Here is a 15224-nt window from a genome sequence, read left to right as displayed (position 1 = left end):
CCACACAACTGCCCTGATGTCAAGTCCCTAAAATATTAGGAAGTGTGTGGCCCACTCCCCATTCAGATGCCCTCTGATCATCTGAGAAACGGGGGAAGTTCCTTTGCCCACTGGTAGGACCCAAGCTCAAGGGAGATGACGAGGAAGGAGCACAGGCCAGATGCCACTCTCCAACTGTGTGAGCCTGGATGCATTTCCCAACCTCTCTGAGCCTCCGTGTTCCCATCTATATGTGGTACTTATACACAGTGGAATATTACTCGGCCATAAAAAGGAACAAGTGTGAGTCAGTTGAACTGAGATGGACGAACCTAGAGCCTGTTTTACAGAGTGAAGTCAGTCAGAAAGAGAAAAATATCATGCTAACGCATATATATGGAAGGGAGATTAGCATTGACATATAAACTCTACCATGTTGAAAGTAGATAACTAGTGGAAAGCTGCTGCATAGCTCGGGGAGCTCAGCTCGGTACTGAGCTAGAGGGGAGAGATGGGTAGGGTGGGAGGGAGGGAATGTATGTGTACATCCAGCTGATTCACTTTGCTGTACACCAGAAAGTAGCAAGACATTGTAAAGCAATTGTCCTCCAACTAAAGATAAAAAATATTTTTAAAAAAAACATTGACCAAAGGAAAAAAAATGAAGCCAAAATCTCTTTTCCCCCCAAATTAATGTGAAGACATGGGATAGTTTTCATCAAGTAGAAGCTTAATAACCGTAGTTCCTTTCACCTTAGCTGCTGTTGGCACAAGGAATGAACTTTTGCCATAGAAGTCTGTAGCCCTAGTTTCTTCCTCTTCCTTCCACCTCCTTGCCCTTGCAGTCTGGGTTCCTTACAGTCCAAGTATGAAGATTCTGTCTGGGGTGTGAGGTTGTACATTGGGTTTAAATCTCGTCTCCCCCACTCCAGGGAAGTTACTCAACTAATACGGACTGAATATTTCTCATCTATGAACTGGGAGTCCTGACGGTACCTCTGTCAGTGGAGCTAAAAGGACAGCATCATGAACTGGCAGGCTGCACCCTATGGGGCACCCCGCACCCCTGTCTACTCCATTCACCCTGGCCTGGCTGCTCACTTCCAGAGAAAGGGGCATCTTTCTCTAATTTGCATGATGTTCTCTATGGGCTAAAGCTGACTCTGAGCTGGTGTGAGGATGAAATGAGATAGAGCAAGAATGTCACTCACCCTAGTTCATCACAGGAAGAAGCTTTAAAAATATGCCCCAAATCTGATGACTTCTTCTCACCCTTTTAGAGCTCTAGGAGTTTCTCCATTGGCCTCCTGCCAGCAATGTGCTGGTACCCATACTGATTCACAAATGTCAACTGCTAGCAACTCAAGAGTCCATCCACAGATGAATGGAGAAAGATGAGGGACATATATACAACGGAATACTACTCAGCCATAAAAAATATGAAACAATGCCATTTCCAGCAACATGGATGGACCTAGAGATTATCACACTAAGTGAAATAAGTCAAACAGAGGAAGACAAATATATGATATCGCTTATATGTGGAGTCTCAAAAATAGGAAAAAATAAACTTATTTAGAAAATAGAAACACAGACATAGAAAACAATCCTTTTTTTTATTTGCCTTTTTAAAAAAAATTTACAATGTTGTGTTGGTTTCTGCCATACAAAAAAAGGGTGTTAGTCACTCAGTCGTGTCCGACTCTTTGCAACTCTATGGACTGTAGCCCACCAGGTTCCTCTGTCCATGGGATTCTCCAGTCAAGAATCCCGGAGTGGGTTGCCACTTCCTTCTCCAATACAAAAAAGGGAATCAGCCATAATTATACATACATGCCTTCCCTCTGGAATCCCTCTCCCCTCCCTGCATCCTATCCCCCAGGTCATCGCAGAATGCCAGACTGGGCTCCCTGTGCTCACAGCAACTTCTCACCAGCTATCCATCTTAAACCTGATAGTGTATTTTTGTTGATGCTGTTTTCTCCATTCATCCCACTCTCTCCCTCCCCTACTGTGTCCAGAAGTCTCTTCTCCACATCTGTGCCTCCATTCCTTCCCTGTAAATAAGTTTGTCAATACCATTTTTCTAGATTCTGTATATATGTGTGTGTTAATATACCATATTTGATTTTCTCTTTCTGACTTACTTCACTCTGTATAACAGGCTCCAGGTTCCTCCCCCTCACTAGGACTGACTCAAAACAATCTTATGGTTACCAGAGCTTCTAGGACATTCTCTCTCTCCTCCTCCATCTCTCACTCCCTAGTCATCTTGTCTCTGCTCCCAGCTCACCCACCTGGGACCCCTCATGTTTGCCTAGACTCTTGCCTTTCATGAGCTGTCTCCAGTTTTTCTGATGACCCCCCAGGGAACCCCACGCAGCCAAGCAAGCGCTCAGTGTCTTCCTGATTTCTAACAAAGGGGCCTGCTCTTGAAAGGTTCCAGGTCGCAGAGCTTGTCCATGGTGGCACCATAACTAGAACCCAGGTCTCTGAACTCCAAATGGGGGCAAACCTCATGAAAAAGACTTTCAGATTTCTATTTGCATGAGGACAGCTCTATCACACTGTCTGGGATGTCTTCCCCATATTCCTATTAATCTCCTTGATCAAACTAAGAATTTTTCACAGCATTGGTTAACTTTGACAGGTGATTGCTATGAACCATACACTGTCGGGGTTTTACATATATTATTCTTTTAATCCTTACTGTTCTTTGAAGCTCAGAGAGTTTAACACACTTCTGCAAGTTCACCAAGTTGACAAATGGTTGAGCTGGAATTCAAACTTAGGTTTTTTTTTTTTAAGAAAAATGTTTTAATATTTATTTTATTTATTTGGCTGCACTGGGCCTTTGTTGCAGGATTTTTTTTAAGTCAGAGCATGAGGGATCCTTTAGCTGCAGCATGTAGGATCTAGTTCCCTGACTAGGCATCAAACCCTGACCCCCTGCATTGGGTGTGTGGAGTCTTGGCCATTGGACCACCAGTGTGTCATACATGTGTGCATGCTCAGTCATGCCTGACTCTTTGCAACCCCATGAACTGTAGCCCATCAGGCCCCTCTGGTCCATGGGATTCTCCGACCAAGAATTCTGAAATGGGTTGCCATTTCCTCCTCCAGGGGATCTTCCCCACCCAGGGATCGAACCCCGTGTCTCCTGTGTCTCCTGCCTTGCAGGTGGATTCTTTATCACTGAGCTGCCATCAAAACCCTAGTGGACCACCAAAGAAGTCCCCGAATCCAGGTTTTTAACAACACACATGGGGACCCCCTTTTCAGAGGAGATCCACCACCAGGAAAAGAGTCAAAGGGAAGGGCAGACAGAGATCTTTCACCCAGTGTCTTCATCCACCAACTCTCTTTGGTCCTCACCCCTAGAACAGGGACCCTGGGGGCTCTAGGACAGGGATCCTGAGTCCTGGGTTCTCTACTCACCACCAGGCTCCTTCTTCAGCTCCTCCTTCTCCTCTGCTCTCCTCTGGCTCCCAGGCGGAGCGAGCCTTAACCTCCAGTCTGCCCCCTGAGCCCCAGCCCAGCACCCTCTCTTCTCTTTCACATCCTCCCTCTAAAGCAGAAGCAGCCTCCAGCCCTCCCCCCACCCTCAGCAGAGCAAGAATAGCTCGTGGCTGGATAAAAGCTCTGAGTCCTGGGCCACAAGCATCATTTCACTGCAACTCATTTTGTCCTTCTTTCAAACGACCTGCGTTCATCACTCTCTACAGCCTGCCCCGCAGCCCTCACACATACAGCTCAGCAGTGCTCTTTGGATGGCATCTTCTTGGGCATCTTCAGAGATGGACTTGCCTCCCAAGCCATCCTTAGAAGGCCCCTCCCAGCCAGCCCCCAGGCTTCGGATCACAGAGTTCATTACCCAGCTCGCTGCAGCTCTCAACAACCAGACACTTGGTGGAGACACATCTGTCCCCTGGGATGGCTGCAAAAGCAGCACGCTCATTTGGTAGTTGCTTCCTGCTGCTTTTTCCAAGGTAGGGCTTGAACTGGCAAAAGGGAGAAGAAATAATCTCCGCATTATGTCTTAAGAAAATAAATCCTTGCCCTAATAAAATCAGCAGTTCTGAAATATGCAGGAAGGGAGATGGAAGGTCCTCCATTCCTAATTAAGTTTGCATCCTAACATGGGAGCTGAGCGGGATGGGGGATTGGAAAGGCATTAGGGCCCTAACACTTGGAAGAAACAGTCTTACTTCGTTATAAGACGTTAGCATGAGCGGTCCCTCTGCTTTCTGTTCAAGTGATGTGCATATTCCCTTGCACAAGCGTCTGAATTAGTCTGGATCTTTCTCTTAGGCCAAATGCCACTTCATTCTCCTTTTGATGACTGTGTGCTTAGTCGCTCAGTCATATCCAGCTCTTTGTGACCCCATGGACTGTAGCCCGCCAGGCTCCTCTGTCCATGAGGTTTTTCAGGCAAGAATACTGGAGTGCGTTGCCCTTTCCTTCTCCAGGATATCTTCCGGACCCAGGGACTGAACCCATGTCTCCTGTGTTTCCTGCATTGCAGGCAGATTCCTTACCTTCTAAGCCTGACTCTGAGGTTGCCTTATTTATTTCTCTAAATTATTTGGTCCAGTGTAACCCACCCATCTCCTGTGTATCACTCCTGAGTCAGCCCCTATTAATCCTCCATGAGGGAAAGTAGTGTGGGTGTTGGGGGAGGGGCAGTCTGAGGATGGGGAAGGGGGCAAGTCATTGAAGAAGAAGCAGCAAAGGAAGCTGAAGAAGCCTAGAGACCCTGACCCCATCAGAGCAGACAGGAAGAAGCATCTCCTGGCAGACAGCATCTCTGTCCTAAGGGTGCCAAGGCTAATGTAGTTTTCCTTTGAAGGATGTTTTACTGCTGCTAATGGACTGTTTCTTACTGAATCTTGTTTCCTGGTACATTTAAAGAAACCATGAAGGAGGAGAGCTCTCACAACCCACAATTTACATTTCCTTCCTGGGGTGTTTGTTTTCTTCAGAGACACACTTTCCCGGGCACAAAAACCACATTCAGAGAAACAAATAGCATACATTAATGCATATGTGTGGAATCTAGAAAAATGGTACAGATGATCTTATTTGCAAAGCAGAAATAGAGACACAAATGTAGAGAGCAAATGTATGGACAGCCAGGAGGTAACAGTGTGGAGGAGTAGGATGACTTGGGAGGTTGGGATTGACGTATATACGCTACTTATGCATGCATGCATGCTAAGCCGCTTCAGTTGTGTCCGACTCTGTGCAACCCTGTGGATTGTAGCCCACCAGGCTCCTCTGTCCATGGGTTTCCCAGGCAAGAATACTGGAGTGGGTTGCCGTTTCCTTCTCCAGGGGAACTTCCCCACCCAGGAATTGAACCTGGGTCTTCTGCATTGGCAGGTGGATTCTTTACTACTGAGCCACCAAGGAAGCCCCAGTGTCTGTGTATATAGAGCTAATTCACTATACAGTAGTGTATACTATAGCACAAACTAACACAACATTGTAAAGCAACTATACTCCAATAAAAGTTCATTAAAAAAAAAAAAAAACCCACATTCAACCCTTACCTGTCCAAGGCACTGCTAGAGGCACTGATCTATCAGCAATTTAACTCTGGAAAACATTTGCCCATACATTCAAATAGTGGGAAAGACCGACCCAGTGTGCAGTGAACCATTTCCTTCTCATCCTGGACACACAACTGGACTACATTTCCCAGCTTCCCTTGCAATTATGTGGATACAGTCATGTGACTGGGTTCTGCCCAGTGGAATGTAGACAAAAAGGATGTGGGTCACTTCCCAGACTGGCCCTGAAACCACACAAACCTGAACACTCTCTCTCCTTCCCCCATCTGTTGACCAGATGAGGAGGCACCGAGGACTGTGGGGTGGAGGGGCTGAGGGAGCCATAAGGTGGAGGCTGGCTGAGTCCCTGAGTCACAGGGTGGAGGAGAGCTAAGCAGAACACCTGCGCGGCTGTTGTATGAGTAATTCATAAACTTTTATCAAGTTAAACTACTAGGTAAACGTTGGTTACAGCAGTTAGCCTACCCTGGCTAATACAGGGCTTCCCTGGTGGCTCAGACAATAAAGAGTCTGCCTGCAACGCAGGAGATGTGGGTTCGATCCCTGGGTCGGGAAGATCCCCTGGAGAAGGAAATGGCTACCCACTCCAGTATTCTTGCCTGGAGAATTCCATTGACAGAGGGGCCTGACGGGTTAATACCTTCCCCCATTCTAAGGATTATGGAACTGAATTGCAGCTGAATTTCTGTGACTTGCTCACTGTCAGATGCTGTTCAGTGGCAGGGCTGGGATTCACAGGCAGATTTTCTGCCTAACACCGGTGCTTTCACCCCCATCCCACAGCTGCTCCATCATCGCTTCTGCTCCTGCTCTCAGAGAAACAACAAATCTGCTGAGACAAGCGATCATCTCCTACAGCTGCATTTACAGCTCATTGCTGCTGTCCTAATTAGGACCTTAATGAAGATGGCCCCTGGGGGGGTGGTGGGAGGTGGGAGAAGACACTGGAAGCAGGGAGGTAATCAGAGCCTCGTCCTGGACATAACATGGGAAGAGATTCTGCAGAGTCGCCTTTGAGGACCTTGCGGCAGCCTTAGCAACAGCAGGCACCAGGGTTAACCCAGAGGATGGGCTGCGCTCAGTCCCCATTCGTGTCCAACTCTTTGTGACCCCATGGACCGTAGCTTGCCAGGCTCTTCTGTCCATGTGATGTTCCAGGCAAGGTTACTGGAGTGGGTTGCCATTTCCTTCTCCAGGCAATCTTCCCACTTTAGGGATCGAACCCACATCTCTTATGTCTCCTGCACTGGCAGGCAAGCTCTTTACCACTAGCACCACCTGGGATGCCCCAGAAGGTGGGTTAAGATGGTCTGAAAGGGCTGCACTGTGTTCATTTTAGAAACAGGTAGAGTGTGTGTGGTCCCCAGGAGGAACCCAAGGAAGCCCCAAGCACGCACGGAAGAATCCCCGGAATGTAATGATACCTGGCCAGCACATCAGCACCTCTGCTCCTCTGTTCAGAAATCTTTCAGTGGCTTACTCGTGGCTACAGCATGAAGTCCAGCACCTTAACTGCACCCAAGTTCCCCCGAGACCTGCCCGTTCTTACCTGTCCATCTCAGGCCCCCTCCTCAAGGACAACACAGGCAGAGCGTGGAGAAGTACCTTATGCTCCAGCAACGTAGACGATCTTAACTGCCATCCCACCCAGGTCTTTGCAAACTCTGTTTGCTCTGCATGGACCCCCAGCCCCGTCCCACCACCTTAAATCTCAGGCCAGCTGCCTTCTCTTTCTCCAGTCTGGGGGGATCCTTCTGTTTGGTGCTTCACAACAGCCTTTGCACACCCACACGTCAGATTGCAGTAGATGGCAGAATAAGCAGAATCCTGACAAAAATCCACTTGGCACAGTAGTAGGTAGAATAATGGCCCCTCCAATGGTCTCCAATCCTGATGCCTGTAACAGTCACTAAGATATGTTACTCAGCACAGTAGAATTAAGGTGATCAACTGACCTTAAGACAGATAATCCTGGGGACTTTCCTGGTGTTTCAGTGGTTAAAAATCCACCCTCCAATGCAGGGGACACAAGTTTGACCCCTGGCCAGGGCACTAAGATCCAACATACTTCATGGCCAGAAAAACAAAATCTTAATCAGAAGCAATATTGTAACAAATTCAATAGAGACTTTAAAAATGGTACACATTAAAAAAAAAAAAAATCTTCAAAAAAAAAAAAAAATCCCGGAAAGGAAAATCAGATAAGCAGAGACTTTCCAAACTGAGGGACCAAAGAAAAGTAAGAGATTGGTAGCAATATTTCTTCAATAAATACGTATCATTTATAGAGTCTGGAGGAAAGGTGTGTTTTAACAAAAGTGATTCGAAGTCATGTTTTTTGTTTATTTCGAAGGCTATATTTTTTGATCCTGCTACACACTGGAAATCCAGTTATAGTCCTCATCTGACCATTCACCAGTTGTGTGACCGTGAACTGGTATATAATCTCTGAGAGACTTACTTTCTGCCTTTGTAGAATGTGGACATAATGCTTACGTGGTCAGGTTGTTTGGAGGATGACGAGCGGCATTTGCACAGCCCCCAGAGCCCCGAACCTAGTAGATGCTCAATAAACATCATCTCGGTTGAGGAACATTTTCCAAGGTGGGAGGCTCCTTTTGCTCTCAGCTGGGAGGTGCTGACTCCATCATTACAGACCAGACTGAGTCCTATGGGTCTATAGTCACTGGAGAACAGAACTAGGGGAACACACACCTAGGAGAACAGAACTCTTTCTTTCTAACACACCTGCCTCTGCCTTCTTCCTCTTGGAGCAGCAGCCCCGGTGCTGGCCTGGTTGACAGAGCAAGTGCTCTGTTGCACCTAAAATTTGTGCCTGAAAGATTCACCCACACCTTCATTCCACAGAGTCATCTTCTAAAGCCTGTACTAGAAATTTCTGTCTTTCAGCAGATGACTCCTCTATATTCAGAAATAATGAGCTAGTGAAAAAGGCTGGATTTCTTTAAAGTATTAAATTTAAAAATTCAAGCTACACCTGTGTATAAAGTATGGTCCTAATTTTATAAAATGTTTATATTCAGACACATAGACTCAAAGAAAAAAAGACAAGAAGGAAATAAGGAGAAATTTATCATTATTGCCTGAAAGTGGTCAGATGATGTAGGCTTTTTTATTTGTTTGTTTTTGCCTTTATATGTTTTGGAAATATTTACAATGAAAAATAAGATCTGAGTATTATTTATCCTTTTGTTTCTCTGTGCGTTCCTGAAGAAGGCAGGGTGGAGGATGTTTCTTTTCTTTTTCTTTTTTATATACATTCTTTTTTTTTTTTTAAATATTCTTTTCCACTATGGCTTACCCCAGGAGGTTGGAATATATTTCCCTGTGCTATACAGGAGGACCCTGTTGTTCATTCATCCTAAATGTGATAGTTTGCATCTGCTAATTACAAACTCCCAGTCCATCCCTCTTCCTGCTCCCCTCCCCCATGGCAACACAAGTCTGTTCTCTATGTCTGTGAGTCTGTTTCTGTTTCATAGATAGGTTTATTTTTGTCATAATTTAGATTTCACATATAAGTGTTATCATATGGTATTTGTCTCTCCCTTTCTGACTTACTGGAGTGGGTTGCCATTTCCTCCTCCAGGGGATCTTCCCGATCCAGGGATCAAACCTGCATCTCCTGCATTGGCAGGCAGGTTGTTTACTACTGAGCCACTGGGGAAGCCTCATAAAAGGACTTTTAGTACGCTGTTTTCTTTTATTCCAGCTGTGGCTTAAGACCTGATTTGCATTCCTAATCTAGAAGTCATTCTTGATCACAAATATCAGGAGTGATGACAGAGTTGAAAGTCTTACTTATCAGAATAAGAGTCCAAGAGAACCTCTGATTGACTCCAAAGTTTCCCCTTTTTAAACTTGGGATGTTTGTCTCTCTTCATGCTGCTATGTCAGGGGAAAGCACTGCCAAATGGAGTTTTTCCATATTTGACTCAAAGCGGGTGGAGGGTTGAAGTTGATCCTTGTTATAACGTTGGTGCCAACAGTTGGCCAGGAATAAGCATTCACAGCCAGATTTTTGAATTCCAGTAACCAGGAGCCCATAATAAAAAGACTCCTACAAACCCCCACCTCTCTCTCTCTCTCTCTCTCTCTCTCTCTCTAAGGCCTTCGGCCAAGAAAAGCAGGAACCTCTGGAGCCAAAAGGATCCAAGGATGGAGTGGAGAGAGACAAGAGTCCTGGCAAAGAACTCGACTGGGTGCACTCATTCCAAGCATGTCTGAGATGAAGTCTCTCCATTGCTGGACCAGCCAGGCCACTCCCACCTCAGGCCAGGGCAAGCTGGACTTCAGAACAGTTGCTGTTTCGACCACATCGCACTCAGTTGGTGACCAGCCAGCTGGTCTATTTGCCCAAAGAGGCCCAACCCAACCACAGCCACCACCCCACGGAGAACTTGGCTGCTTCTTAAGAACCTCCCTTCCTTGCCTTCTGGATAGAACAGATCCTGGACTGTTTTTATTTTTTCAGCACCCCTGCCCTCCCTCCAGACATAAGCAGGATGTTTAGAAAAGCTCAAGATGGCCAGGGGTCTGCTGTGTTGGCCATTGGTCCTCACTTGGAAAGTAGTTCTGATCAATATCAGTGGATCTACTTCTGTGAAGACTTTGGATAGAGCCCAGGACTCCTGAACCTCTCTCTCTCTGTCTCTCTGTCTGTCTGTCTGTCTGTCTCTCTCTCTCTCTCCCTGAGAGAACTTGGCTACAGGGAGTCCTACATGGTAAGGTAGAAAACATGCCTTCCCTTTTTAAGGATTTTTCTTATTAGACTTTTAAGAAATCTTCCCCAATCCCAAAAAGTTCAAGAGAGAAAGTAAATCTCATTTTGTTGTTGTTTACCCACTAAGTCCTGTCCAACTCATTGCATCTTCATGGACTGCAGCACACAGGTCCTCTGTCCTCCATTATCTCCCAGAGTTTGCTCAGATTCATGTCCATTGAGTTGATGATGCCATCCAACCATCCCATCCTCTGTTGCCACTTTCTCAATCTTTCCCAGCATCAGGGTCTTTTCTAATGAGTCAGTTCCTCACATCAGATGGCCAAAGTATTAGAGCTTCAACTTCAGCATCAGTCCTTCCACTGAATATTCCGGCTTGATTTCCTTTAGGATTTCCTTTAGGACTTTGCTCTCCTTGCAGTTCAGGGGACTTTCAAAAGTCTTCTCTAGCACCATAATTTGAAAGCATCAATTTTTCAGTGCTCAGCCTTCTCTATGGACCAGCTCTCACATCCACATGTGACTACTGGAAAAACCATAGTTTTGACTCTAGGGACTTTTGTCAGCAAAGTGATACCTCTGCTTTTTACCATGCTATCTAGGTATGTCATAGCTTTCCTTCCAAGAAACAGGCATCTTTTAATTTCATGGCTACAGTCACCGTCTGCAGTGATTTTGGAGCCCAAGAAAATAAAATCTGTCACTGCTTCCATTTTTTCCCCATCTATTTGCCATAAAGTCATGAGTCTCATAGCTGGGGGTCTCGCCCCTTTGCAGCAAGCTCTTCTCAGTCTCCTAAGGACTGGGGTAGGATCCGAAAAACAAACAAACAAAAAAAAACTCCTCTATGGAAAACAACCTGTCTGATTAAAGGTCTGTTGGGCAAAGTGTCTATGAGTAGAGACCCCCTCTTGCTCCCTCCAGACTGAACAGAAACCTGCACAAGAGCAAGTTCACCACTGATGAATTGAGCCAGTGCCTGCTCCTCCAGAACTGAGTTCATTCAAGAAGCAAAAGTCCTAAAGTTTGAGGATGGAGGTTGGGAAGCCTCAGGCACAGTGAGAAAGCCAGAGCTGTCCTGCAGGGAATGGATCAGGAATCGCGGCAGCCACACAGAGGCCCCTTCTCCTGGCTGTTTCACACGTGCCTGCCTGGTCAATCCCCAGGCTCAGCTATCAGCATTTCACTACCCGCCACTGCCAGAGCTCCCTGGGGGCTGTTCAGTACCACGGGGGCTCCTGTAGCAGCTACTAGAGGCAAAACTAGCCTTTGCCCACCCTGCTCCTTCCATCACCCTGCAGGATCCGCTGCCCTAGGATATGCAGGTGCTGTTGGTACCCACATAGCCACACCCATCCCACAGGTTCTCCATCACCCAAACTGACTTTGCAGTGGCCACACCTTTTGCCCCCAAGTCAATTCTTTTCTGCTCCCTCAGTCCATTCCCCCTGTTCCCTAAGCCAAGCTGGACAATTCCCAGTGATGCAGCGTTCCAGTCCAGCAGAGCAAGGCAGGCTCAGCAGGTAGCCAGTCGCCAGAGCAGCAGCCCTCCCAGGACCCAGCAGCTGGTTACAGTTGTGGAAGATAAGCCATCATCAGGATGGCAGGACCCATGCTTACAGTGGGCTTCCTTGGTGGCTAAGATGGTAAAGAATCCACCTGCAATACAGGAAACTTGGGTTCGATCTCTGGGTTGGGAAGATCCCCTGGAGAAGGGGATGGCTACCTCTTGAATGGAGAATGCCATGGACAGAGGAGCCTGGCGGGCTACAGTCCATGGGATCTCAAAGAATTGGACGTGACTGAGTGACTAACACTTATGGCTTAGAGTGCAGAGCATCCATCCTGAGGCATCTTCACAGAATCCGTAACACCTTCCCTGCACCTTCTACCAGTCAGTAACAAAAGACTCCAGCAGGCATTGAAGGCATCCCTCCATAAGCCTGGGGCTGGCACTTTTGGAGGAAAGGGGTTCCCCAAATTATGATACTAGAGCTTTATGCAGAGTCCCCTTTTTTGCCACTGTCCTTGTAACCCATATTTCTAGATTTTCCCCTTTCCCGCATGGATCAGAGGAAACTGGGGAAGTATAAATACATTTGACTTTATTCAGTCTCCAGCAAAACTCTCCTGCCCTGGAGAGAAGTCTTGGAAGATTAAAAAGTCACAGGGAACCAATAGCTGAAGATGGTTACAATCGTGAGAACCACTGTGAACCCGTGGGAAGCCACCAAACACCATATCCAGGCTGCTCCCCATGGGGCCACAGCCCCCCTGGCCACCCACAGCAAGGGACACATGGACATGAGAATAAAAGGCTTCTGGGAAAGTAGCTTTGTCAAAGGCATTTTGAAAAGTTTGGCAAATGTGTGGCAACATGGCTAGACCTAGAGGACATGATGCTAACTGAGATAGGCCAGACACAGAAAGACAAATACTGTATCATCTCATTTATATGTAGAATCTGCTGCTGCTGTTAGGTCATCAGTTGTGTCCGACTCTCTGTGACCCCATGGATGGCAGCATGCCAGGCTTCCCTGTCCATCACCAACTCCCGGAGCTTGTTCAAACTCGTGTCCATCAAGTCAGTGATGCCATCCAACCACTTCATCCTCTGTCATAGAAGGTTAGTTAGTTTTAGATGTCATAGGTTAGTTTTCTAAAACTAACTAAATTTATAGAGGTAGAGAGTAGAATGGTGGATGCCATGGATCAGGGAAGGGGGACATAGGGAGAGGATGGTCAATGGGTATAAAGATGCAAGATGAGTGAGCTCTTGGATCTCCTCTATAGTCTAGTGTTTATGGCTAATCATTCTGCATTTTTAAAAATTTTGGGGGGCATGTGGGATCTTAGTTCCTCCACGAGGGATTAAACTGAGTCCTAACTGCTGAACCACCAGTGAAGTACCAATAATTCTATACTTTAAACTTAAAATTTTCCTAAGAGGATAACACTTATGGTGCATGTGCTAATAATGATAATAATGGCCAAAAGAAACTTTAGGAGGTGATGGGTATCTGTGTTCTTGATAAGAGGGATGGGTTCCCAGGTGACACTTGTCCCCAGACTCATTAAACTGTGTGCATTAAATGTGTACATATCAGTCACTCCTCAATGAAGTGGATTTTAAAAAATATGGCCAAAAAAATTTGGTGAAAAAGAACAGTTTTTTAAGAGGAAATCCTGAGAAACCCAGTTTGACTGACTATTTAATGGAAACCCTGAGCGGTAAATTAGGGGAAACCACCTGGCAGGTTCCAGCACTGTTAAGGTATTATCCCCAACAGTTTATCAACAGGTACTATCTTTAGGGCTCAGGAACAAAAATTAGAATTTGGGGGAATTTTCAGTAACACCCCAAATCATAAGTTATTGTGTGTTAGTGTCTCGGTCACGTTAGTTGCTCTTTGCGACCCCATGGACTGCAGCCCACCAGGCTCCTCTGTCCATGGAATTCTCCAGGCAAGAATACTGGAGTGGGTTGCCATGCCTTTCTCTGGGGGGTCTTCCTGACCCAGGGATAGAACCTGGGTCTCCTGTACTACAGGCAGATTCTTTACCATCTGAGCCACCAGGGAAGCCCAAGTTATTCTTTATTTCTAAAATTAATGATTTTCTTTACTCATGGATATCTAAAAAATTATATACAAAGAAATATTAATTGTAGTTGCATTAATGAACACTAGAGTCTATAGCAAATATTCAAACACTAGAAAACACCAGCAGGATGCCCTGGTGGGTGGAACTTCTCCTTCCAATGCAGGGGATTCAGGTTTGATCCCTGATTGGGGAGCTAAGAGCCCACATGCCTCTGGCCAAAATGCATAAAACAGAGGCAATATTGTAACAAATTCAATGAAGACTTTAAAAATGGTCCAATAAAAAAAAATCTTTAAAATAAATACGAGCAAACATCATAGTGCATTATAATGTAACATTCAGATCTCCCAGTGAGACATTAATGGTTAACAGCACTAGTCAGAATCATACATTGAAATCGCTCTTTTTAAAACATGTTTTGCTTCCAAAATTTATTATTTCTTGGAATACCATTCATAAGATTCGTGGAAAGCATACAATGCACAAAATGTATTAATAAATTAATAAAATGTATTAGTTATTATTTTATTTGCAACAGTCACTCACCATTAGAGACAGGCAGGTCACAGACACACACTTATAACATGGCTGTAGCTACAGCTTGGAAGATCAACTGGTTAATCATCACTGCTTTTCTTCCGGGTGTTCCTGTCCTGGTTTCCAAAACTATCACCCTTAACCTTGGACTCTGTGTCAGCATCTCCTGCACTCATGTTCCATCACACTTCAGTGGATTCCTTCAGAGCAGTAACATCTCTGTGTTACTTGCAAAGTTGTCATTCTCAAAGGAGAATAATAATTTTTTCTTGTTTTCCTAACTTCTCCACTGGTTTTCCTCGAAATTTGAAATTTGGAAAAACACAGAAATTTCCCAAGCAATTCTTCCAAGTTTGAGCTGCAGATCTGGTGGGGATGGGCCATCAGCAGGGCCCCTGGAAGGGAAGTAGGTAGCTTGATGGGGTGGGGGAGGAACTGGGACTTGGGGCTGCAGTCCAGCCTCAGGACAAATCACCTGTGAAAACAGGAACCCATAAGCCTGTCTTCTTCAATTTAGCCTTGGCTAGAAAACATATTGGCTTTCCTGGTGGCTCAGTGGTAAAGACTCTGCCTGCCAGGGCAGGAAACCCAGGTTCAATCCCTGGGTCAGGAAGATCCCCTGAGAAGCAAATGGCAACCCACTCCAGTATTTTTGCCTGGAGAATCCCATGGACAGAGGGGCCTGGTGGGCTATAGTCCATGGGGTCACATAGAGTCGGACATGACTTAGCAACTAAACAACAATGGAAAACATAGAAACAGCAGCCCCCAGCTTCATTTAGTAGCTA

The sequence above is a fragment of the Dama dama genome, chromosome 22, assembly GCF_033118175.1.
Source record: "Dama dama isolate Ldn47 chromosome 22, ASM3311817v1, whole genome shotgun sequence".
NCBI classification, from domain to species: domain Eukaryota; kingdom Metazoa; phylum Chordata; class Mammalia; order Artiodactyla; family Cervidae; genus Dama; species Dama dama.
The sequence above is the reverse complement of the archived record's forward strand: the minus strand, read 5'-3'. Positions refer to the sequence as shown.